The sequence below is a fragment of the Rhipicephalus microplus genome, unplaced genomic scaffold (genome assembly GCF_043290135.1).
Source record: "Rhipicephalus microplus isolate Deutch F79 unplaced genomic scaffold, USDA_Rmic scaffold_62, whole genome shotgun sequence".
Lineage (NCBI taxonomy): Eukaryota > Metazoa > Arthropoda > Arachnida > Ixodida > Ixodidae > Rhipicephalus > Rhipicephalus microplus.
The window spans coordinates 1,018,239-1,036,836 of NW_027464635.1; the positions used below are offsets into that span (position 1 = coordinate 1,018,239).

General features: G+C 46.4%; 40 non-coding genes across 40 annotated transcripts; all 40 read right to left on the minus strand.

Moving 5' to 3' along the window:
* Positions 1 to 469: 469 nt before the first annotated feature.
* On the minus strand, positions 470 to 543 carry TRNAI-AAU (transfer RNA isoleucine (anticodon AAU)). The gene has a single exon. It is a non-coding gene; the product is annotated as a tRNA-Ile (tRNA).
* Positions 544 to 1,311: 768 nt separating this feature from the next.
* TRNAT-AGU (transfer RNA threonine (anticodon AGU)) lies at positions 1,312 to 1,385 on the minus strand. The gene has a single exon. It is a non-coding gene; the product is annotated as a tRNA-Thr (tRNA).
* Positions 1,386 to 1,814: 429 nt separating this feature from the next.
* TRNAA-AGC (transfer RNA alanine (anticodon AGC)) lies at positions 1,815 to 1,888 on the minus strand. The gene has a single exon. It is a non-coding gene; the product is annotated as a tRNA-Ala (tRNA).
* Positions 1,889 to 2,153: 265 nt separating this feature from the next.
* TRNAT-AGU (transfer RNA threonine (anticodon AGU)) lies at positions 2,154 to 2,227 on the minus strand. The gene has a single exon. It is a non-coding gene; the product is annotated as a tRNA-Thr (tRNA).
* A 265-nt stretch (positions 2,228 to 2,492) lies between these two features.
* Positions 2,493 to 2,566, minus strand: TRNAI-AAU (transfer RNA isoleucine (anticodon AAU)). The gene has a single exon. It is a non-coding gene; the product is annotated as a tRNA-Ile (tRNA).
* Positions 2,567 to 3,337: 771 nt separating this feature from the next.
* Positions 3,338 to 3,411, minus strand: TRNAA-AGC (transfer RNA alanine (anticodon AGC)). The gene has a single exon. It is a non-coding gene; the product is annotated as a tRNA-Ala (tRNA).
* A 431-nt stretch (positions 3,412 to 3,842) lies between these two features.
* TRNAT-AGU (transfer RNA threonine (anticodon AGU)) lies at positions 3,843 to 3,916 on the minus strand. The gene has a single exon. It is a non-coding gene; the product is annotated as a tRNA-Thr (tRNA).
* Positions 3,917 to 4,344: 428 nt separating this feature from the next.
* Positions 4,345 to 4,418, minus strand: TRNAA-AGC (transfer RNA alanine (anticodon AGC)). Its single transcript has one exon. It is a non-coding gene; the product is annotated as a tRNA-Ala (tRNA).
* A 92-nt stretch (positions 4,419 to 4,510) lies between these two features.
* TRNAT-AGU (transfer RNA threonine (anticodon AGU)) lies at positions 4,511 to 4,584 on the minus strand. Its single transcript has one exon. It is a non-coding gene; the product is annotated as a tRNA-Thr (tRNA).
* Positions 4,585 to 4,846: 262 nt separating this feature from the next.
* On the minus strand, positions 4,847 to 4,920 carry TRNAT-AGU (transfer RNA threonine (anticodon AGU)). The gene has a single exon. It is a non-coding gene; the product is annotated as a tRNA-Thr (tRNA).
* A 95-nt stretch (positions 4,921 to 5,015) lies between these two features.
* Positions 5,016 to 5,089, minus strand: TRNAT-AGU (transfer RNA threonine (anticodon AGU)). Its single transcript has one exon. It is a non-coding gene; the product is annotated as a tRNA-Thr (tRNA).
* A 267-nt stretch (positions 5,090 to 5,356) lies between these two features.
* TRNAT-AGU (transfer RNA threonine (anticodon AGU)) lies at positions 5,357 to 5,430 on the minus strand. Its single transcript has one exon. It is a non-coding gene; the product is annotated as a tRNA-Thr (tRNA).
* A 95-nt stretch (positions 5,431 to 5,525) lies between these two features.
* On the minus strand, positions 5,526 to 5,599 carry TRNAI-AAU (transfer RNA isoleucine (anticodon AAU)). The gene has a single exon. It is a non-coding gene; the product is annotated as a tRNA-Ile (tRNA).
* A 1,785-nt stretch (positions 5,600 to 7,384) lies between these two features.
* Positions 7,385 to 7,458, minus strand: TRNAT-AGU (transfer RNA threonine (anticodon AGU)). The gene has a single exon. It is a non-coding gene; the product is annotated as a tRNA-Thr (tRNA).
* Positions 7,459 to 7,553: 95 nt separating this feature from the next.
* On the minus strand, positions 7,554 to 7,627 carry TRNAI-AAU (transfer RNA isoleucine (anticodon AAU)). Its single transcript has one exon. It is a non-coding gene; the product is annotated as a tRNA-Ile (tRNA).
* A 263-nt stretch (positions 7,628 to 7,890) lies between these two features.
* Positions 7,891 to 7,964, minus strand: TRNAS-AGA (transfer RNA serine (anticodon AGA)). The gene has a single exon. It is a non-coding gene; the product is annotated as a tRNA-Ser (tRNA).
* Positions 7,965 to 8,059: 95 nt separating this feature from the next.
* On the minus strand, positions 8,060 to 8,133 carry TRNAT-AGU (transfer RNA threonine (anticodon AGU)). Its single transcript has one exon. It is a non-coding gene; the product is annotated as a tRNA-Thr (tRNA).
* A 431-nt stretch (positions 8,134 to 8,564) lies between these two features.
* TRNAS-ACU (transfer RNA serine (anticodon ACU)) lies at positions 8,565 to 8,638 on the minus strand. The gene has a single exon. It is a non-coding gene; the product is annotated as a tRNA-Ser (tRNA).
* Positions 8,639 to 9,070: 432 nt separating this feature from the next.
* Positions 9,071 to 9,144, minus strand: TRNAT-AGU (transfer RNA threonine (anticodon AGU)). The gene has a single exon. It is a non-coding gene; the product is annotated as a tRNA-Thr (tRNA).
* A 429-nt stretch (positions 9,145 to 9,573) lies between these two features.
* Positions 9,574 to 9,647, minus strand: TRNAA-AGC (transfer RNA alanine (anticodon AGC)). The gene has a single exon. It is a non-coding gene; the product is annotated as a tRNA-Ala (tRNA).
* A 265-nt stretch (positions 9,648 to 9,912) lies between these two features.
* Positions 9,913 to 9,986, minus strand: TRNAT-AGU (transfer RNA threonine (anticodon AGU)). Its single transcript has one exon. It is a non-coding gene; the product is annotated as a tRNA-Thr (tRNA).
* A 265-nt stretch (positions 9,987 to 10,251) lies between these two features.
* TRNAS-AGA (transfer RNA serine (anticodon AGA)) lies at positions 10,252 to 10,325 on the minus strand. Its single transcript has one exon. It is a non-coding gene; the product is annotated as a tRNA-Ser (tRNA).
* Positions 10,326 to 10,756: 431 nt separating this feature from the next.
* TRNAT-AGU (transfer RNA threonine (anticodon AGU)) lies at positions 10,757 to 10,830 on the minus strand. The gene has a single exon. It is a non-coding gene; the product is annotated as a tRNA-Thr (tRNA).
* A 96-nt stretch (positions 10,831 to 10,926) lies between these two features.
* On the minus strand, positions 10,927 to 11,000 carry TRNAT-AGU (transfer RNA threonine (anticodon AGU)). The gene has a single exon. It is a non-coding gene; the product is annotated as a tRNA-Thr (tRNA).
* A 255-nt stretch (positions 11,001 to 11,255) lies between these two features.
* TRNAI-AAU (transfer RNA isoleucine (anticodon AAU)) lies at positions 11,256 to 11,329 on the minus strand. Its single transcript has one exon. It is a non-coding gene; the product is annotated as a tRNA-Ile (tRNA).
* A 96-nt stretch (positions 11,330 to 11,425) lies between these two features.
* Positions 11,426 to 11,499, minus strand: TRNAT-AGU (transfer RNA threonine (anticodon AGU)). Its single transcript has one exon. It is a non-coding gene; the product is annotated as a tRNA-Thr (tRNA).
* Positions 11,500 to 11,597: 98 nt separating this feature from the next.
* TRNAT-AGU (transfer RNA threonine (anticodon AGU)) lies at positions 11,598 to 11,671 on the minus strand. Its single transcript has one exon. It is a non-coding gene; the product is annotated as a tRNA-Thr (tRNA).
* Positions 11,672 to 11,933: 262 nt separating this feature from the next.
* Positions 11,934 to 12,007, minus strand: TRNAT-AGU (transfer RNA threonine (anticodon AGU)). Its single transcript has one exon. It is a non-coding gene; the product is annotated as a tRNA-Thr (tRNA).
* A 264-nt stretch (positions 12,008 to 12,271) lies between these two features.
* Positions 12,272 to 12,345, minus strand: TRNAI-AAU (transfer RNA isoleucine (anticodon AAU)). The gene has a single exon. It is a non-coding gene; the product is annotated as a tRNA-Ile (tRNA).
* A 95-nt stretch (positions 12,346 to 12,440) lies between these two features.
* Positions 12,441 to 12,514, minus strand: TRNAT-UGU (transfer RNA threonine (anticodon UGU)). The gene has a single exon. It is a non-coding gene; the product is annotated as a tRNA-Thr (tRNA).
* A 769-nt stretch (positions 12,515 to 13,283) lies between these two features.
* TRNAT-AGU (transfer RNA threonine (anticodon AGU)) lies at positions 13,284 to 13,357 on the minus strand. Its single transcript has one exon. It is a non-coding gene; the product is annotated as a tRNA-Thr (tRNA).
* A 264-nt stretch (positions 13,358 to 13,621) lies between these two features.
* TRNAI-AAU (transfer RNA isoleucine (anticodon AAU)) lies at positions 13,622 to 13,695 on the minus strand. Its single transcript has one exon. It is a non-coding gene; the product is annotated as a tRNA-Ile (tRNA).
* A 1,277-nt stretch (positions 13,696 to 14,972) lies between these two features.
* On the minus strand, positions 14,973 to 15,046 carry TRNAT-AGU (transfer RNA threonine (anticodon AGU)). Its single transcript has one exon. It is a non-coding gene; the product is annotated as a tRNA-Thr (tRNA).
* Positions 15,047 to 15,141: 95 nt separating this feature from the next.
* On the minus strand, positions 15,142 to 15,215 carry TRNAI-AAU (transfer RNA isoleucine (anticodon AAU)). Its single transcript has one exon. It is a non-coding gene; the product is annotated as a tRNA-Ile (tRNA).
* Positions 15,216 to 15,478: 263 nt separating this feature from the next.
* TRNAS-AGA (transfer RNA serine (anticodon AGA)) lies at positions 15,479 to 15,552 on the minus strand. The gene has a single exon. It is a non-coding gene; the product is annotated as a tRNA-Ser (tRNA).
* A 95-nt stretch (positions 15,553 to 15,647) lies between these two features.
* On the minus strand, positions 15,648 to 15,721 carry TRNAT-AGU (transfer RNA threonine (anticodon AGU)). Its single transcript has one exon. It is a non-coding gene; the product is annotated as a tRNA-Thr (tRNA).
* A 773-nt stretch (positions 15,722 to 16,494) lies between these two features.
* TRNAT-AGU (transfer RNA threonine (anticodon AGU)) lies at positions 16,495 to 16,568 on the minus strand. Its single transcript has one exon. It is a non-coding gene; the product is annotated as a tRNA-Thr (tRNA).
* Positions 16,569 to 17,348: 780 nt separating this feature from the next.
* Positions 17,349 to 17,422, minus strand: TRNAA-AGC (transfer RNA alanine (anticodon AGC)). The gene has a single exon. It is a non-coding gene; the product is annotated as a tRNA-Ala (tRNA).
* A 432-nt stretch (positions 17,423 to 17,854) lies between these two features.
* TRNAI-AAU (transfer RNA isoleucine (anticodon AAU)) lies at positions 17,855 to 17,928 on the minus strand. Its single transcript has one exon. It is a non-coding gene; the product is annotated as a tRNA-Ile (tRNA).
* A 432-nt stretch (positions 17,929 to 18,360) lies between these two features.
* TRNAT-AGU (transfer RNA threonine (anticodon AGU)) lies at positions 18,361 to 18,434 on the minus strand. Its single transcript has one exon. It is a non-coding gene; the product is annotated as a tRNA-Thr (tRNA).
* Positions 18,435 to 18,598: the final 164 nt, after the last annotated feature.

Genomic DNA, 18,598 nt, shown 5'->3' on the forward strand with positions numbered 1-18,598 from the left:
GGGCAGAACCTTTAATCTTATAGCCTCCGTGAAGACACGATGTAAGGCAACAGCAATAACACCTTTAAAAGTCTTGTACAATGCGGCACCAAATCCATCAGGTCCCGGTGCTTTGCCAGCCGCTAGGTCGTCAATAGCTTTTTCTATTTCGGACACTTCATTCGCTATCTCCAGCTGCTCTCTCTCGTTATCAGAGAGCTTTGGTATCAAATGCAGAAACTGATCCTCAAACCCTTCCTCTGCCTTCACTTTTCGGCCAAGTAAGCCTCGGAAATATTCAACAAATACTTGCTCAATTGCTGTCGCTTCACGTACAATACCGCTATCAGTTGCAATCGCTTTGATTTCATTTCGCTTGGCGAAGCCACGGCGCCTGCGCAGCGTCTTGTTCAGGCAGTCACACCATCAGAAGTATTTCGAGCGAAACTTCGTAAACAAAAAACTAGAGAGCCGTTTGTTTTGACTCTCGAGGCACCGGTGAGATTCGAACTCACGATCTCCTGTTCATTAGACAGGCGCTTTAACTAACTCAGCCACGGCGCCTGCGCAGCGTTTTGCTCAGGCAGTGACACCATCAGAAGTATTTCGAACTAAACTTCGAAAACAAAAGTACTGAAAAATAGGCGAGTTGGTATTCGATCATGACTTCTTTGCGCAAAGACGTCCACGGACACAAGGAAAAGAGGCAAACAACACGGGCGCCCGTGTTGTTTGCCTCTTTTCCTTGAGTCCGTGTACGTGTTTGCGCAAAAAAGTCATGAATGTTCGAAAACAAGAAACTAGAGAGACGTCAGTCTTGACTACCGAGGCACAGGTGAGATTCGAACTCACGATCTCCTGTTTACTAGACAGGCGCTTTAACCAACTAAGCCATGGCGCCTGCGCAGCGTCTTGTTCGGGCAGTGACACCATCAAAAGTATTTCGAACTAAACTTCGAAAACAAAAAACTAGAGAGAGGTTTGTCTTGACTCTCGAGGCACCGGTGAGATTTGAACTACGATCTCTAATTTACTAGACAGGCGCTTTAACTAACTAAGCTACGGCGTCTGCGCAGCGTCTTGTTCAGGCAGTCACACCATCAGAAGTATTTCGAACTAAACTTCAAAAACAAAAAACTAGAGAGACGTTAGTCATGACCCTCGAGGCACCGGTGAGATTCGAACTCACGATATCCTGTTTACTAGACAGGCGCTTTATCTGGAGAAGCTACGGCGCCTGCGCAGCGTCTTGTTCAGGCAGTGACACCATCAGAAGTATTTGGAACTATACTTCGAAAACAAAAACAAGAGAGACGCTAGTCTTCACTCTCGAGGCACTGGTGAGATTCGAACTCACGATCTCCTGTTTACTAGACAGGCGCTTTACCTAACTAAGCCACGGCGCCTGCGCAGCGTCTTGTTCAGGCAGTCACACCATCAGAAGAATTTCAAACTAAACTTCGAAAACAAAAAACTAGAGAGACGGTTGCCTTGACTCTCAAGGCACCGGTGAGATTCGAACTCACGATCTCCTGTTTACTAGACACGCGCTTTAACTAACTAAGCCACGGCGCCTGCGCAGCGTCTTGTTCAGGCAGTCACACTATCAGAAGTATTTCGAGCTAAACCTCGAAATCAAAAGTACTGAAAGTTGGGCGAGTTGGTACTCGATCATGACTTTGCGCAAACACGTACACGGACACAAGGAAAAATAGGCAAACAACACGGGCGCCCGTGTCGTTTGCCTCTTTTCCTTGAGTCCGTGTACGTGTTTGCGCAAAAAGTCATGAATGTTCGAAAACAAAAAACTAGAGAGACGTTTGCCTTGACTCTCGAGGCACCGGTGAGATTCGAACTCACGATCTCCTGTTTGCTAGACAGGCGCTTTAACTAACTAAGCCACGGCGCCTGCGCAGCGTCGTGTTCAGGCAGTCACACCATAAGAAGTATTTCGAACTATACTTCGAAAACAAGAAAACTAGAGAGACGTTAGTCTTCACTCTCGAGGCACCGGTGAGATCGAACTCTCGATCTCCTGTTTACTAGACATGCGCTTTAACCAACTAAGCCATGGCACCTGCGCAGTGTCTTGTTCAGGCAGTGACACCATCAGAAGTATTTCGAACAATACTTCGAAAACAAGAAAACTAGAGAGACGTTAGTCTTCACTCTCGAGGCACCGGTGAGATTCGAACTCACGATCTCCTGTTTACTAGACAGGCGCTTTAACCAACTAAGCCACGGCGCCTGCGCAGCGTCTTGTTCAGGCAGTGACACCATCAGAAGTATTTCGAACTATACTTCGAAAACAAAAAATTACAGAGAAATTTGTCTTGTCTCTCGAGGTACCGGTGAGATTCGAGCTCACTATCTCCTGTTTACTAGACAGGTGAGATAACGAACTAAAACACGGTGACTGCGCAGCATCTTCTTCAGGCAGTGACACCATTAGAAGCATTTTAAATCATACTTCAAAAACAACAAAACTAGAGAGAGGTTTGTGTTGACTCTCGAGGCACCAGTGAGATTCGAACTCACGATCTCCTGTTTATTAGACAGGCGCTTTAACTAACTCAGCCACGGCGCCTGCGCAGCGTTTTTTTCAGGCAGTGACACCATCAGAAGTATTTCGAACTAAACTTCGAAAACAAAAAAACTAGAGAGCCGTGAGTCTCGACTCTCGAGACACCGGTGAGATTCGAACTCACGATCTCCTGTTTACTAGACAGGCGCTTTAACTAACCAAGCCACGGCGCCTGCGTAGCGTCTTGTTCAGGCAGTGACACCATCAGAAGTATTTCGAACTAAGCTTCGAAAACAAAAAACTGGAGAGACGTTAGTCTTGACTCCCGAAGCACCGGTGAGATTCGAACTCACGATTTCCTGTTTACTAGACAGGCGCTTTAACTAACTAAGCCACGGCGCCTGCACAGCGTCTTGTTCAGGCAGTGACACCATCACAAGTATTTCGAACTATACTTCGAAAACAAAAATCTAGAGAGACGTTAGTCTTGACTCTCGAGGCACCGGTGAGATTCGAACTCATGATCTCCTGTTTACTACACAGGCGCTTTAACCAACTAAGCCACGGTGCCTGCTCAGCGCCTTGTTCAGGCAGTGACACCATTAGAAGTATTTAGAACTATACTTCGAAAAGAAAAAACTAGAGAGACGTTAGTCTTGACTCTCGAGGACCCGTGAGATTCGAACTCACGATCTCCTGTTTACTAGACAGGCGCTTTAACCAACTAAGCCACGGCGCCTGCGCAGTGTGCTCTTCAGGCAGTGACAGCATCAAAAGTATTTCGAAATAAACTGCGAAAACAAAAAACTAGAGAGACGTTTGTCTTGACTCTCGAGGCACCGGTGAGCATCGAACTCACGATCTCCTGTTTGCTAGACAGGCGCTTTAACCAACTAAATCACGGCGCCTGCGCAGCGTCTTGTTCGGGCAGTGACACCATCAAAAGTATTTCGAACTAAACTTCGAAAACAAAAAACTAGAGAGAGGTTTGTCTTGACTCTCGAGGCACCGGTGAGATTTGAACTACGATCTCCTATTTACTAGACAGGCGCTTTAACTAACTAAGCTACGGCGTCTGCGCAGCGTCTTGTTCAGGCAGTCACACCATCAGAAGTATTTCGAACTAAACTTCAAAAACAAAAAACTAGAGAGACGTTAGTCATGACCCTCGAGGCACCGGTGAGATTCGAACTCACGATATCCTGTTTACTAGACAGGCGCTTTATCTGGAGAAGCTACGGCGCCTGCGCAGCGTCTTGTTCAGGCAGTGACACCATCAGAAGTATTTGGAACTATACTTCGAAAACAAAAACAAGAGAGACGCTAGTCTTCACTCTCGAGGCACCGGTGAGATTCGAACTCACGATCTCCTGTTTACTAGACAGGCGCTTTACCTAACTAAGCCACGACGCCTGCGCAGCGTCTTGTTCAGGCAGTCACACCATCAGAAGAATTTCAAACTAAACTTCGAAAACAAAAAACTAGAGAGACGGTTGCCTTGACTCTCAAGGCACCGGTGAGATTCGAACTCACGATCTCCTGTTTACTAGACACGCGCTTTAACTAACTAAGCCACGGCGCCTGCGCAGCGTCTTGTTCAGGCAGTCACACTATCAGAAGTATTTCGAGCTAAACCTCGAAATCAAAAGTACTGAAAGTTGGGCGAGTTGGTACTCGATCATGACTTTGCACAAACACGTACACGGACACAAGGAAAAGAGGCAAACAACACGGGTGCCCGTGTCGTTTGCCTCTTTTCCTTGAGTCCGTGTACGTGTTTGCGCAAAAAGTCATGAATGTTCGAAAACAAAAAACTAGAGAGACGTTTGCCTTGACTCTCGAGGCACCGGTGAGATTCGAACTCACGATCTCCTGTTTGCTAGACAGGCGCTTTAACTAACTAAGCCACGGCGCCTGCGCAGCGTCGTGTTCAGGCAGTCACACCATCAGAAGTATTTGGAACTATACTTCGAAAAAAAACAAGAGAGACGCTAGAATTCACTCTCGAGGCACCGGTGAGATTCGAACTCACGATCTCCTGTTTACTAGACAGGCACTTTAACCAACTAAGCCACGGCGCCTGCGGCGTCTGATTCAGGCAGTGACACCATCAGAAGTATTTCGAACTAAACTTCGAAAACAAAAAACTAGAGAGACGTTTGTCTTGACTCTCGAGGAACCAGTGAGATACGAACTCACGATCTCCTAATTACTAGACAGGCGCTTTAACTAACCAAGCCACGGCGCCTGCGCAGCGTCTTGTTCAGGCAGTGACACCATCAGAAGTATTTCGAACTAAGCTTCGAAAACAAAAAACTGGAGAGACGTTAGTCTTGACTCCCGAAGCACCGGTGAGATTCGAACTCACGATTTCCTGTTTACTAGACAGGCGCTTTAACCAACTAAGCCACGGCGCCTGCACAGCGTCTTGTTCAGGCAGTGACACCATCAGAAGTATTTCGAACTATACTTCGAAAACAAAAATCTAGAGAGACGTTAGTCTTGACTCTCGAGGCACCGGTGAGATTCGAACTCACGATCTCCTGTTTACTACACAGGCGCTTTAACCAACTAAGCCACGGTGCCTGCGCAGCGTCTTGTTAAGGCAGTGACACCATCAGAAGTATTTCGAACTAAACTTCAAAAACAAAAAAAACTAGAGAGACGTTTGTCTTGACTCTCGAGGCACCGGTGAGATTCGAACCCATTATCTCCTGTTTACTAGACAGGCGCTTTAACCAACTAAGCCACGGCACCTGCGCAGCCTCTTGTTCAGGCAGTGACACCATCAGAAGTATTTAGAACTAAACTTCGAAAACAAAAAAACTAGAGAGACGTTAGTCTTGACTATCGAGGCACCGGTGAGATTCGAACTCACGATCTCCTGTTTACTAGACAGGCGCTTTAACCAACTAAGCCACGGCGCCTGCGCAGCGTCTTGTTCAGGCAGTGACACCATCAGAAGTATTTCGAGCGAAACTTCGTAAACAAAAAACTAGAGAGCCGTTTGTTTTGACTCTCGAGGCACCGGTGAAATTCGAACTCACGATCTCCTGTTCATTAGACAGGCGCTTTAACCAACTAAGCCACGGCGCCTGCGCAGCCTGTTGTTCAGGCAGTGACACCATCAGAAGTATTTCGAACTAAACTTCGAAAACAAAAAGCTAGAGAGATGTTTGTCTTGACTCTCGAGGCACCGGTGAGATTTGAACTCACGATCTCCTGTTTACTAGACAGGCGTTTCAACTAACTAAGCTACGGCGCCTGCACAGCATCTTGTTCAGGCAGTGACACCATCAGAAGTATTTCGAACTATACTTCGAAAACAAAAAACTAGAGAGACGTCAGTCTTGACTCCCGAGGCACTGGTGAGATTCCACCTCATGATCTCCTGTTTACCAGACAGGCGCTTTAACTAACTAAGCCACGGCGCCTGCAGCCTCTTGTTCAGGCAGTGACACCATCAGAAGTATTTCGAACTATACTTCGAAAACAAAAAACTAGAGAGACGTTAGTCTTGTCTTTCGAGGTACTGGTGAGATTTGTGCTCACTATCTCCTGTTTACTAGACAGGTGAGATAAAAAACTAAGACACGGTGACTGCGCAGCATCTTCAGGCAGTGACACCATTAGAAGCATTTTAAATTATACTTCAAAAACAAAAAAACTAGAAAGACGTTTGTCTTGACTCTCGAGGCACAGGTGAGATTCGAACTCAGGATCTTCCTCTTACTAGACAGGCGATTTAACTAACTAAGCCACAGCGCCTGCGCAGCGTCTTGGTCAGGCAGTGACACCATTAAAATTATTTCGAACTAAACTTCGAAAACAAAAAACTAGAGAGACGTTTGTCTTGACTCTCGAGGCACCGGTGAGATTCGAACTCACGATCTCCGGTTTACTAGACAGGCGCTTTAACCAAATAAGCCACGGCGCCTGCGCAGCGTCTTGTTCAGGCAGTGACACCATCAGAAGTATTTCGAACAATACTTCGAAAACAAAAAAAAACTAGAGAGACGTTAGTCTTGACTCTCGAGACACCGGTGAGATTCGAACAAATGATCTCCTGTTTACTAGACAGGCGCTTTAACCAATTAAGCCACGGCGCCCGCGCAGCGTCTCTCTCAGGCAGTGACACCATCAGAAGTATTTCGAACAATACTTCGAAAACAAAAAAAACTAGAGAGCCGTTTGTCTTGACTCTCGAGGCACCGGTGAGATTCGAACTCACGATCTCTTGTTTACTAGACACGCGCTTTAACTAACTGAGCCACGGCGCCTGCGCAGCGCCTTGTTCAGTCAGTGACACCATCAGAAGTATTTCGAACTAAACTTCGAAAACAAAAACTAGAGAGACGTTTGTCTTTACTCTCGAAGCACCGGTGAGATTCGAACTCACGATCTCTTGTTTACTAGGCAGGCGCTTTAACCAACTAAGCCATGGCGCCTGCGCGTCGTCTTGTTGAGGCAGTGACACCATTAGAAGTATTTCGAACTATACTTCGAAAACAAAAAATTACAGAGAAATTTGTCTTGTCTCCGAGGTACCGGTGAGATTCGAGCTCCCTATCTCCTGTTTACTAGACAGGTGAGATAACGAACTAAGACACGGTGACTGCGCAGCATCTTCTTCAGGCAGTGACACCATTAGAAGCATTTTATATAATACTTCAAAAACAAAAAAACTAGAGAGAGGTATATCTTGACCCTCGAGGCACCGGTGAGATTCGAACTCACGATCTCCTGTTTACTAGACAGGCGCTTTAACTGGAGAAGCCACGGCGCCTGCGCAGCGTCTTCTTCAGGCAGTGACACCATCAGAAGTATTTGGAACTATACTTCGAAAACAAAAAACTAGAGAGACGCTAGTCTTCACTCTCGAGGCACCGGTGAGATTCGAACTCACGATCTCCTGTTTACTAGACAGGCGCTTTAACCAACTAAGCCACGGCGCCTGCGCAGCGTCTTGTTCAGGCAGTCACACCATCAGAAGTATTTCGAGCGAAACTTCGTAAACAAAAAACTAGAGAGCCGTTTGTTTTGACTCTCGAGGCACCGGCGAGATTCGAACTCACGATCTCCTGTTCATTAGACAGGCGCTTTAACTAACTCAGCCACGGCGCCTGCGCAGCGTTTTGCTCAGGCAGTGACACCATCAGAAGTATTTCGAACTAAACTTCGAAAACAAAAGTACTGAAAAATAGGCGAGTTGGTATTCGATCATGACTTCTTTGCGCAAAGACGTCCACGGACACAAGGAAAAGAGGCAAACAACACGGGCGCCCGTGTTGTTTGCCTCTTTTCCTTGAGTCCGTGTACGTGTTTGCGCAAAAAAGTCATGAATGTTCGAAAAGAAGAAACTAGAGAGACGTCAGTCTTGACTACCGAGGCACCTGTGAGATTCGAACTCACGATCTCCTGTTTTCTAGACAGGCGCTTTAACTAACTAAGCCACGGCGCCTGCGCAGTGTCTTGTTCAGGCAGTGACACCATCAGAAGTATTTCGAACTAAACTTCGAGAACAAAAAGCTAGAGAGACGTTTGTCTTGACTCTCGAGGCACCGGTGAGATTCGAACTCACGATCTCCTGTTTACTAGACAGGCGCTTTAACCAACTAAGCCACGGCGCCTGCGCAGCGTCTTGTTCGGGCAGTGACACCATCAAAAGTATTTCGAACTAAACTTCGAAAACAAAAAACTAGAGAGAGGTTTGTCTTGACTCTCGAGGCACCGGTGAGATTTGAACTACGATCTCCTATTTACTAGACAGGCGCTTTAACTAACTAAGCTACGGCGTCTGCGCAGCGTCTTGTTCAGGCGGTCACACCATCAGAAGTATTTCGAACTAAACTTCAAAAACAAAAAACTAGAGAGACGTTAGTCATGACCCTCGAGGCACCGGTGAGATTCGAACTCACGATATCCTGTTTACTAGACAGGCGCTTTATCTGGAGAAGCTACGGCGCCTGCGCAGCGTCTTGTTCAGGCAGTGACACCATCAGAAGTATTTGGAACTATACTTCGAAAACAAAAACAAGAGAGACGCTAGTCTTCACTCTCGAGGCACCGGTGAGATTCGAACTCACGATCTCCTGTTTAGTAGACAGGCGCTTTACCTAACTAAGCCACGGCGCCTGCGCAGCGTCTTGTTCAGGCAGTCACACCATCAGAAGAATTTCAAACTAAACTTCGAAAACAAAAAACTAGAGAGACGGTTGCCTTGACTCTCAAGGCACCGGTGAGATTCGAACTCACGATCTCCTATTTACTAGACAGGCGCTTTAACTAACTAAGCTACGGCGTCTGCGCAGCGTCTTGTTCAGGCAGTCACACTATCAGAAGTATTTCGAACTAAACTTCAAAAACAAAAAACTAGAGAGACGTTAGTCATGACCCTCGAGGCACCGGTGAGATTCGAACTCACGATATCCTGTTTACTAGACAGGCGCTTTATCTGGAGAAGCTACGGCGCCTGCGCAGCGTCTTGTTCAGGAAGTGACACCATCAGAAGTATTTGGAACTATACTTCGAAAACAAAAACAAGAGAGACGCTAGTCTTCACTCTCGAGGCACCGGTGAGATTCGAACTCACGATCTCCTGTTTACTAGACAGGCGCTTTACCTAACTAAGCCACGGCGCCTGCGCAGCGTCTTGTTCAGGCAGTCACACCATCAGAAGAATTTCAAACTAAACTTCGAAAACAAAAAACTAGAGAGACGGTTGCCTTGACTCTCAAGGCACCGGTGAGATTCGAACTCACGATCTCCTGTTTACTAGACACGCGCTTTAACTAACTAAGCCACGGCGCCTGCGCAGCGTCTTGTTCAGGCAGTCACACTATCATAAGTATTTCGAGCTAAACCTCGAAATCAAAAGTACTGAAAGTTGGGCGAGTTGGTACTCGATCATGACTTTGCGCAAACACGTACACGGACTCAAGGAAAAATAGGCAAACAACACGGGCGCCCGTGTCGTTTGCCTCTTTTCCTTGAGTCCGTGTACGTGTTTGCGCAAAAAGTCATGAATGTTCGAAAACAAAAAACTAGAGAGACGTTTGCCTTGACTCTCGAGGCACCGGTGAGATTCGAACTCACGATCTCCTGTTTGCTAGACAGGCGCTTTAACTAACTAAGCCACGGCGCCTGCGCAGCGTCGTGTTCAGGCAGTCACACCATAAGAAGTATTTCGAACTATACTTCGAAAACAAGAAAACTAGAGAGACGTTAGTCTTCACTCTCGAGGCACCGGTGAGATCGAACTCTCGATCTCCTGTTTACTAGACATGCGCTTTAACCAACTAAGCCATGGCACCTGCGCAGCCTCTTGTTCAGGCAGTGACACCATCAGAAGTATTTCGAACTAAACTTCGAAAACAAAAAAACTAGAAAGACGTTAGTCTTGACTCTCGAGGCACCGGTGAGATTCGAACTCACGATCTCCTGTTTACTAGACAGGCGCTTTACCGAACTAAGCCACGGCGCCTGCGCAGCGTCTTGTTCAGGCAGTGACACCATCAGAAGTATTTCGAACTATACTTCGAAAACAAAAAATTACAGAGAAATTTGTCTTGTCTCTCGAGGTACCGGTGAGTTCGAGCTCACTATCTCCTGTTTACTAGACTGGTGAGATAACGAACTAAGACACGGTGACTGCGCAGCATCTTCTTCAGGCAGTGACACCATTAGAAGCATTTTATATAATACTTAAAAAACAAAAAAAACTAGAGAGAGGTATATCTTGACCCTCGAGGCACCGGTGAGATTCGAACTCACGATCTCCTGTTTTCTAGACAGGCGCTTTAACTAACTAAGCCACGGCGCCTGCGCAGTGTCTTGTTCAGGCAGTGACACCATCAGAAGTATTTCGAACTAAACTTCGAGAACAAAAAGCTAGAGAGACGTTTGTCTTGACTCTCGCGGCACCGGTGAGATTCGAACTCACGATCTCCTGTTTACTAGACAGGCGCTTTAATCAACTAAGCCACAGCACCTGTGCAGCGTCTTGTTCAGGCAGTGACACCTTCAGAAGTATTTCGAACTAAACTTCGAAAACAAAAAAACTAGAGAGATGTTAGTCTTGACTCTCGAGGCACCGGTGAGATTTGAACTACGATCTCCTATTTACTAGACAGGCGCTTTAACTAACTAAGCTACGGCATCTGCGCAGCGTCTTGTTCAGGCAGTCACACCATCAGAAGTATTTGGAACTATACTTCGAAAAAAAAACAAGAGAGACGCTAGAATTCACTCTCGAGGCACCGGTGAGATTCGAACTCACGATCTCCTGTTTACTAGACAGGCGCTTTAACTAACTAAGCCACGGCGCCTGCGCAGTGTCTTGTTCAGGCAGTGACACCATCAGAAGTATTTCGAACAATACTTCGAAAACAAGAAAACTTGAGAGACGTTAGTCTTCACTCTCGAGGCACCGGTGAGATTCGAACTCACGATCTCCTGTTTACTAGACAGGCGCTTTAACCAACTAAGCCACGGCGCCTGCGCAGCGTCTTGTTCAGGCAGTGACACCATCAGAAGTATTTCGAACTATACTTCAATTACAGAGAAATTTGTCTTGTCTCTCGAGGTACCGGTGAGATTCGAGCTCACTATCTCCTGTTTACTAGACAGGTGAGATAACGAACTAAAACACGGTGACTGCGCAGCATCTTCTTCAGGCAGTGACACCATTAGAAGCATTTTAAATCATACTTCAAAAACAACAAAACTAGAGAGAGGTTTGTCTTGACTCTCGAGGCACCAGTGAGATTCGAACTCACGATCTCCTGTTTATTAGACAGGCGCTTTAACTAACTCAGCCACGGCGCCTGCGCAGCGTTTTTTTCAGGCAGTGACACCATCAGAAGTATTTCGAACTAAACTTCGAAAACAAAAAAACTAGAGAGCCGTGAGTCTCGACTCTCGAGACACCGGTGAGATTCGAACTCACGATCTCCTGTTTACTAGACAGGCGCTTTAACCAACTAAGCCACGGCGCCTGCGCAGCGGGTTGTTCAGGCAGTGACACCATCAGAAGTATTTCTAACTAAACTTCGAAAACAAAAAAAAACTAGAGAGATGTTCGTTCTTACTCTCGAGGCACCGGTGAGATTCGAACTCACCATCTCCTGTTTACTAGACAGGCGCTTTAACCAACTAAGCCACGGCGCCTGCGGCGTCTGATTCAGGCAGTGACACCATCAGAAGTATTTCGAACTAAACTTCTAAAACAAAAAACTAGAGAGACGTTTGTCTTGACTCTCGAGGAACCAGTGAGATACGAACTCACGATCTCCTAATTACTAGACAGGCGCTTTAACTAACCAAGCCACGGCGCCTGCGCAGCGTCTTGTTCAGGCAGTGACACCATCAGAAGTATTTCGAACTAAGCTTCGAAAACAAAAAACTGGAGAGATGTTAGTCTTGACTCCCGAAGCACCGGTGAGATTCGAACTCACGATTTCCTGTTTACTAGACAGGCGCTTTAACCAACTAAGCCACGGCGCCTGCACAGCGTCTTGTTCAGGCAGTGACACCATCAGAAGTATTTCGAACTATACTTCGAAAACAAAAATCTAGAGAGACGTTAGTCTTGACTCTCGAGGCACCGGTGTGATTCGAACTCACGATCTCCTGTTTACTACACAGGCGCTTTAACCAACTAAGCCACGGTGCCTGCGCAGCGTCTTGTTAAGGCAGTGACACCATCAGAAGTATTTCGAGCGAAACTTCGTAAACAAAAAACTAGAGAGCCGTATGTTTTGACTCTCGAGGCACCGGTGAAATTCGAACTCACGATCTCCTGTTCATTAGACAGGCGCTTTAACTAACACAGCCACGGCGCCTTCGCAGCGTTTTGCTCAGGCAGTGACACCATCAGAAGTATTTCGAACTATACTTCGAAAACAAAAATCTAGAGAGACGTTAGTCTTGACTCTCGAGGCACCGGTGAGATTCGAACTCACGATCTCCTGTTTACAAGACGGGCGCTTTAACCAACTAAGCCACGGCGCCTGTAGCGTCTTGTTCAGGCAGTGACACCATCAGAAGTATTTCGTAGTACACTTCGAAAACAAAAAACTAAAGAGACGTTAGTCTTGACTCTCGAGGCACCGGTGAGATTCGAACTCATAATCTTCTGTTTACTAGACAGGCGTTTTAACCAACTAAGCCACGGCGCCTGCGCAGCCTGTTGTTCAGGCAGTGACACCATCAGAAGTATTTCGAACTAAACTTCGAAAACAAAAAGCTAGAGAGATGTTTGTCTTGACTCTCGAGGCACCGGTGAGATTTGAACTCACGATCTCTTGTTTACTAGACACGCGCTTTAACCAAGTAAGCCATGGCGCCTGCGCGTCGTCTTGTTGAGGCAGTGACACCATTAGAAGTATTTCGAACTATACTTCGAAAACAAAAAATTACACAGAAATTTGTCTTGTCTCCGAGGTACCGGTGAGATTCGAGCTCCCTATCTCCTGTTTACTAGACAGGTGAGATAACGAACTAAGACACGGTGACTGCGCAGCATCTTCTTCAGGCAGTGACACCATTAGAAGCATTTTATATAATACTTCAAAAACAAAAAAACTAGAGACAAATATATCTTGACCCTCGAGGCACCGGTGAGATTCGAACTCATAATCTTCTGTTTACTAGACAGGCGTTTTAACCAACTAAGCCACGGCGCCTGCGCAGCCTGTTGTTCAGGCAGTGACACCATCAGAAGTATTTCGAACTAAGCTTCGAAAACAAAAAACTGGAGAGATGTTAGTCTTGACTCCTGAAGCACCGGTGAGATTCGAACTCACGATTTCCTGTTTACTAGACAGGCGCTTTAACCAACTAAGCCACGGCGCCTGCACAGCGTCTTGTTCAGGCAGTGACACCATCAGAAGTATTTCGAACTATACTTCGAAAACAAAAATCTAGAGAGACGTTAGTCTTGACTCTCGAGGCACCGGTGTGATTCGAACTCACGATCTCCTGTTTACTACACAGGCGCTTTAACCAACTAAGCCACGGTGCCTGCGCAGCGTCTTGTTAAGGCAGTGACACCATCAGAAGTATTTCGAGCGAAACTTCGTAAACAAAAAACTAGAGAGCCGTATGTTTTGACTCTCGAGGCACCGGTGAAATTCGAACTCACGATCTCCTGTTCATTAGACAGGCGCTTTAACTAACACAGCCACGGCGCCTGCGCAGCCTGTTGTTCAGGCAGTGACACCATCAGAAGTATTTCGAACTAAACTTCGAAAACAAAAAGCTAGAGAGATGTTTGTCTTGACTCTCGAGGCACCGGTGAGATTTGAACTCACGATCTCCTGTTTACTAGACAGGCGTTTCAACTAACTAAGCCACGGCGCCTGCAGCGTCTTGTTCAGGCAGTGACACCATCAGAAGTATTTCGAACTATACTTCGAAAACAAAAAACTAGAGAGACGTTAGTCTTGTCTTTCGAAGTACTGGTGAGATTTGAGCTCACTATCTCCTGTTTACTAGACAGGTGAGATAAAAAACTAAGACACGGTGACTGCGCAGCATCTTCTTCAGGCAGTGACACCATTAGAAGCATTTTCAATTATACTTCGAAAACAAAAAACTAGAGAGACGTTTGTCTTGACTCTCGAGGCACCGGTGAGATTCGAACAAATGATCTCCTGTTTACTAGACAGGCGCTTTAACCAATTAAGCCACGGCGCCCGCGCAGCGTCTCTCTCAGGCAGTGACACCATCAGAAGTATTTCGAACAATACTTCGAAAACAAAAAAAACTAGAGAGCCGTTTGTCTTGACTCTTGAGGCACCGGTGAGATTCGAACTCACGATCTCTTGTTTACTAGACACGCGCTTTAACTAACTGAGCCACGGCGCCTGCGCAGCGCCTTGTTCAGTCAGTGACACCATCAGAAGTATTTCGAACTAAACTTCGAAAACAAAAACTAGAGAGACGTTTGTCTTTACTCTCGAAGCACCGGTGAGATTCGAACTCACGATCTCTTGTTTACTAGGCAGGCGCTTTAACCAAGTAAGCCATGGCGCCTGCGCGTCGTCTTGTTGAGGCAGTGACACCATTAGAAGTATTTCGAACTATACTTCGAAAACAAAAAATTACACAGAAATTTGTCTTGTCTCCGAGGTACCGGTGAGATTCGAGCTCCCTATCTCCTGTTTACTAGACAGGTGAGATAACGAACTAAGACACGGTGACTGCGCAGCATCTTCTTCTTGCAGTGACACCATTAGAAGCATTTTATATAATACTTCAAAAACAAAAAAACTAGAGACAAATATATCTTGACCCTCGAGGCACCGGTGAGATTCGAACTCACGATCTCCTGTTTACTAGACAGGCGCTTTATCTGGAGAAGCCACGGCGCCTGCGCAGCGTCTTGTTCAGGCAGTGACACCATCAGAAGTATTTGGAACTATACTTCGAAAACAAAAAACTAGAGAGACGCTAGTCTTCACTCTCGAGGCACCGGTGAGATTCGAACTCACGATCTCCTGTTTACTAGACAGGCGCTTTAACCAACTAAGCCACGGCGCCTGCGCAGCGTCTTGTTCAGGCAGTCACACCATCAGAAGTATTTCGAGCGAAACTTCGTAAACAAAAAACTAGAGAGCCGTTTGTTTTGACTCTCGAGGCACCGGTGAGATTCGAACTCACGATCTCCTGTTCATTAGACAGGCGCTTTAACTAACTCAGCCACGGCGCCTGCACAGCGTTTTGCTCAGGCAGTGACACCATCAGAAGTATTTCGAACTAAACTTCGAAAACAAAAGTACTGAAAAATAGGCGAGTTGGTATTCGATCATGACTTCTTTGCGCAAAGACGTCCACGGACACAAGGAAAAGAGGCAAACAACACGGGCGCCCGTGTTGTTTGCCTCTTTTCCTTGAGTCCGTGTACGTGTTTGCGCAAAAAAGTCATGAATGTTCGAAAACAAGAAACTAGAGAGACGTCAGTCTTGACTACCGAGGCACCGGTGAGATTCGAACTCACGATCTCCTGTTTTCTAGACAGGCGCTTTAACTAACTAAGCCACGGCGCCTGCGCAGTGTCTTGTTCAGGCAGTGACACCATCAGAAGTATTTCGAACTAAACTTCGAGAACAAAAAGCTAGAGAGACGTTTGTCTTGACTCTCGAGGCACCGGTGAGATTCGAACTCACGATCTCCTGTTTACTAGACAGGCGCTTTAACCAACTAAGCCACGGCACCTGTGCAGCGTCATGTTCAGGCAGTGACACCATCAGAAGTATTTCGAACTAAACTTCGAAAACAAAAAAATTAAAGAGACGTTAGTCTTGACTCTCGAGGCACCGGTGAGATTCGAACTCACGATTTCCTGTTTACTAGACAGGCGGTTTAACCAACTAAGCCACGGCGCCTGCGCAGCGCCTTGTTCAGGCAGTGACACCATCAGAAGTATTTCGAACTAAACTTCGAAAACAAAAAAACTAGAGAGACGTTAGTCTTGACTCTCGAGGCACCGGTGAGATTCGAACTCACGATTTCCTGTTTACTAGACAGGCGGTTTAACCAACTAAGCCACGGCGCCTGCGCAGCGTCTTGTTCAGGCAGTGACACCATCAGAAATATTTCGAACTAAACTTCGAAAACAAAAAACTAGAGAGACGTTTGTCTTGACTCTCGAGGAACCAGTGAGATTCGAACTCACGATCTCCTAATTACTAGACAGGCGCTTTATCTAACTAAGCCACGGCGCCTGCGCAGCGTCTTGTTCAGGCAGTGACACCATCAGAAGTATTTCGAACTTAACTTCGAAAACAAAAAACTGGAGAGATGTTAGTCTTGACTCCCGAAGCACCGGTGAGATTCGAACTCACGATTTTTTGTTTACTAGACAGGCGCTTCAACCAACTAAGCCACGGCACCTGTGCAGCGTCATCTTCAGGCAGTGACACCATCAGAAGTATTTCGAACTAAACTTCGAAAACAAAAAACTAGAGAGATGTTTGTCTTGACTCTCGAGGCACCGGTGAGATTCGAACTCACGATCTCCTGTTTACTAGACAGGCACTTTAACCAACTAAGCCACGGCGCCTGCGCAGCGTCTTGTTCAGGCAGTGACACCATCAGAAATATTTCTAACTAAACTTCGAAAACAAAAAACTAGAGAGACGTTTGTCTTGACTCTCGAGGAACCAGTGAGATTCGAACTCACGATCTCCTAATTACTAGACAGGCGCTTTATCTAACTAAGCCACGGCGCCTGCGCAGCGTCTTGTTCAGGCAGTGACACCATCAGGAGTATTTCGAACTTGACTTCGAAAACAAAAAACTGGAGAGATGTTAGTCTTGACTCCCGAAGCACCGGTGAGATTCGAACTCACGATTTTTTGTTTACTAGACAGGCGCTTCAACCAACTAAGCCACAGCGCCTGCGCAGCGTCTTGTTCAGGCAGTGACACCATCAGAATTATTTCGAACTAAACTTCGAAAACAAAAAAAAACTAGAGAGACGTTTGTCTTGACTCTCGAGGCACCGGTGAGATTCGAACCCATTATCTCCTGTTTACTAGACAGGCGCTTTAACTAACTAAGCCACGGCACCTGCGCAGCGTCTTGTTCAGGCAGTGACACCATCAGAAGTATTTCGAACAATACTTCGAAAACAAAAAAAAACTAGAGAGACGTTAGTCTTGACTCTCGAGACACCGGTGTGATTCGAACAAATGATCTCCTGTTTACTAGACAGGCGCTTTAACCAACTAAGCCACGGCGCCCGCGCAGCGTCTCTCTCAGGCAGTGACACCATCAGAAGTATTTCGAACAATACTTCGAAAACAAAAAAAAACTAGAGAGCCGTTTGTCTTGACTCTCGAGGCACCGGTGAGATTCGAACTCACGATCTCTTGTTTGCTAGACACGCGCTTTAACTAACTGAGCCACGGCGCCTGCGCAGCGCCTTGTTCAGTCAGTGACACCATCAGAAGTATTTCGAACTAAACTTCGAAAACAAAAAACTTGAGAGACGTTTGTCTTGACTCTCGAGGCACAGGTGAGATTCGAACTCATGATCTCCTGTTTACTAGACAGGCGCTTTAACCAACTAAGCCACGGCGCCCGCGCAGCGTCTCTCTCAGGCAGTGACACCATCAGAAGTATTTCGAACTAAACTTCGAAAACAAAAACTAGAGAGACGTTTGTCTTTACTCTCAAAGCACCGGTGAGATTCGAACTCACGATCTCTTGTTTACTAGGCAGGCGCTTTAACCAACTAAGCCACGGCACCTGTGCAGCGTCATGTTCAGGCAGTGACACCATCAGAAGTATTTCGAACTAAACTTCGTAAACAAAAAACTAGAGAGCCGTTTGTTTTGACTTTCGAGGCACCGGTGAGATTCGAACTCACGATCTCCTGTTCATTAGACAGGCGCTTTAACTAACTCAGCCACGGCGCCTGCGCAGCGTTTTGCTCAGGCAGTGACACCATCAGAAGTATTTCGAACTAAACTTCGAAAACAAAAGTACTGAAAAATAGGCGAGTTGGTATTCGATCATGACTTCTTTGCGCAAACACGTCCACGGACACAAGGAAAAGAGGCAAACAACACGGGCGCCCGTGTTGTTTGCCTCTTTTCCTTGAGTCCGTGTACGTGTTTGCGCAAAAAAGTCATGAATGTTCGAAAACAAGAAACTAGAGAGACGTCAGTCTTGACTCCCGAGGCACTGGTGAGATTCGAACTCACGATCTCCTGTTTACTAGACAGGCGGTTTAACCAACTAAGCCACGGCGCCTGCGCAGCGCCTTGTTCAGGCAGTGACACCATCAGAAGTATTTCTAACTAAACTTCGAAAACAAAAAACTAGAGAGATGTTTGTCTTGACTCTCGAGGCACCGGTGAGATTCGAACTCACGATCTCCTGTTTACTAGACAGGCACTTTAACTGACTAAGCCACGGCGCCTGCGCAGCGTCTTGTTCAGGCAGTGACACCATCAGAAGTATTTCGAACTAAACTTCGAAAACAAAAAACTAGAGAGACGTTTGTCTTGACTCTGGAGGAACCAGTGAGATTCGAACTCACGATCTCCTAATTACTAGACAGGCGCTTTATCTAACTAAGCCACG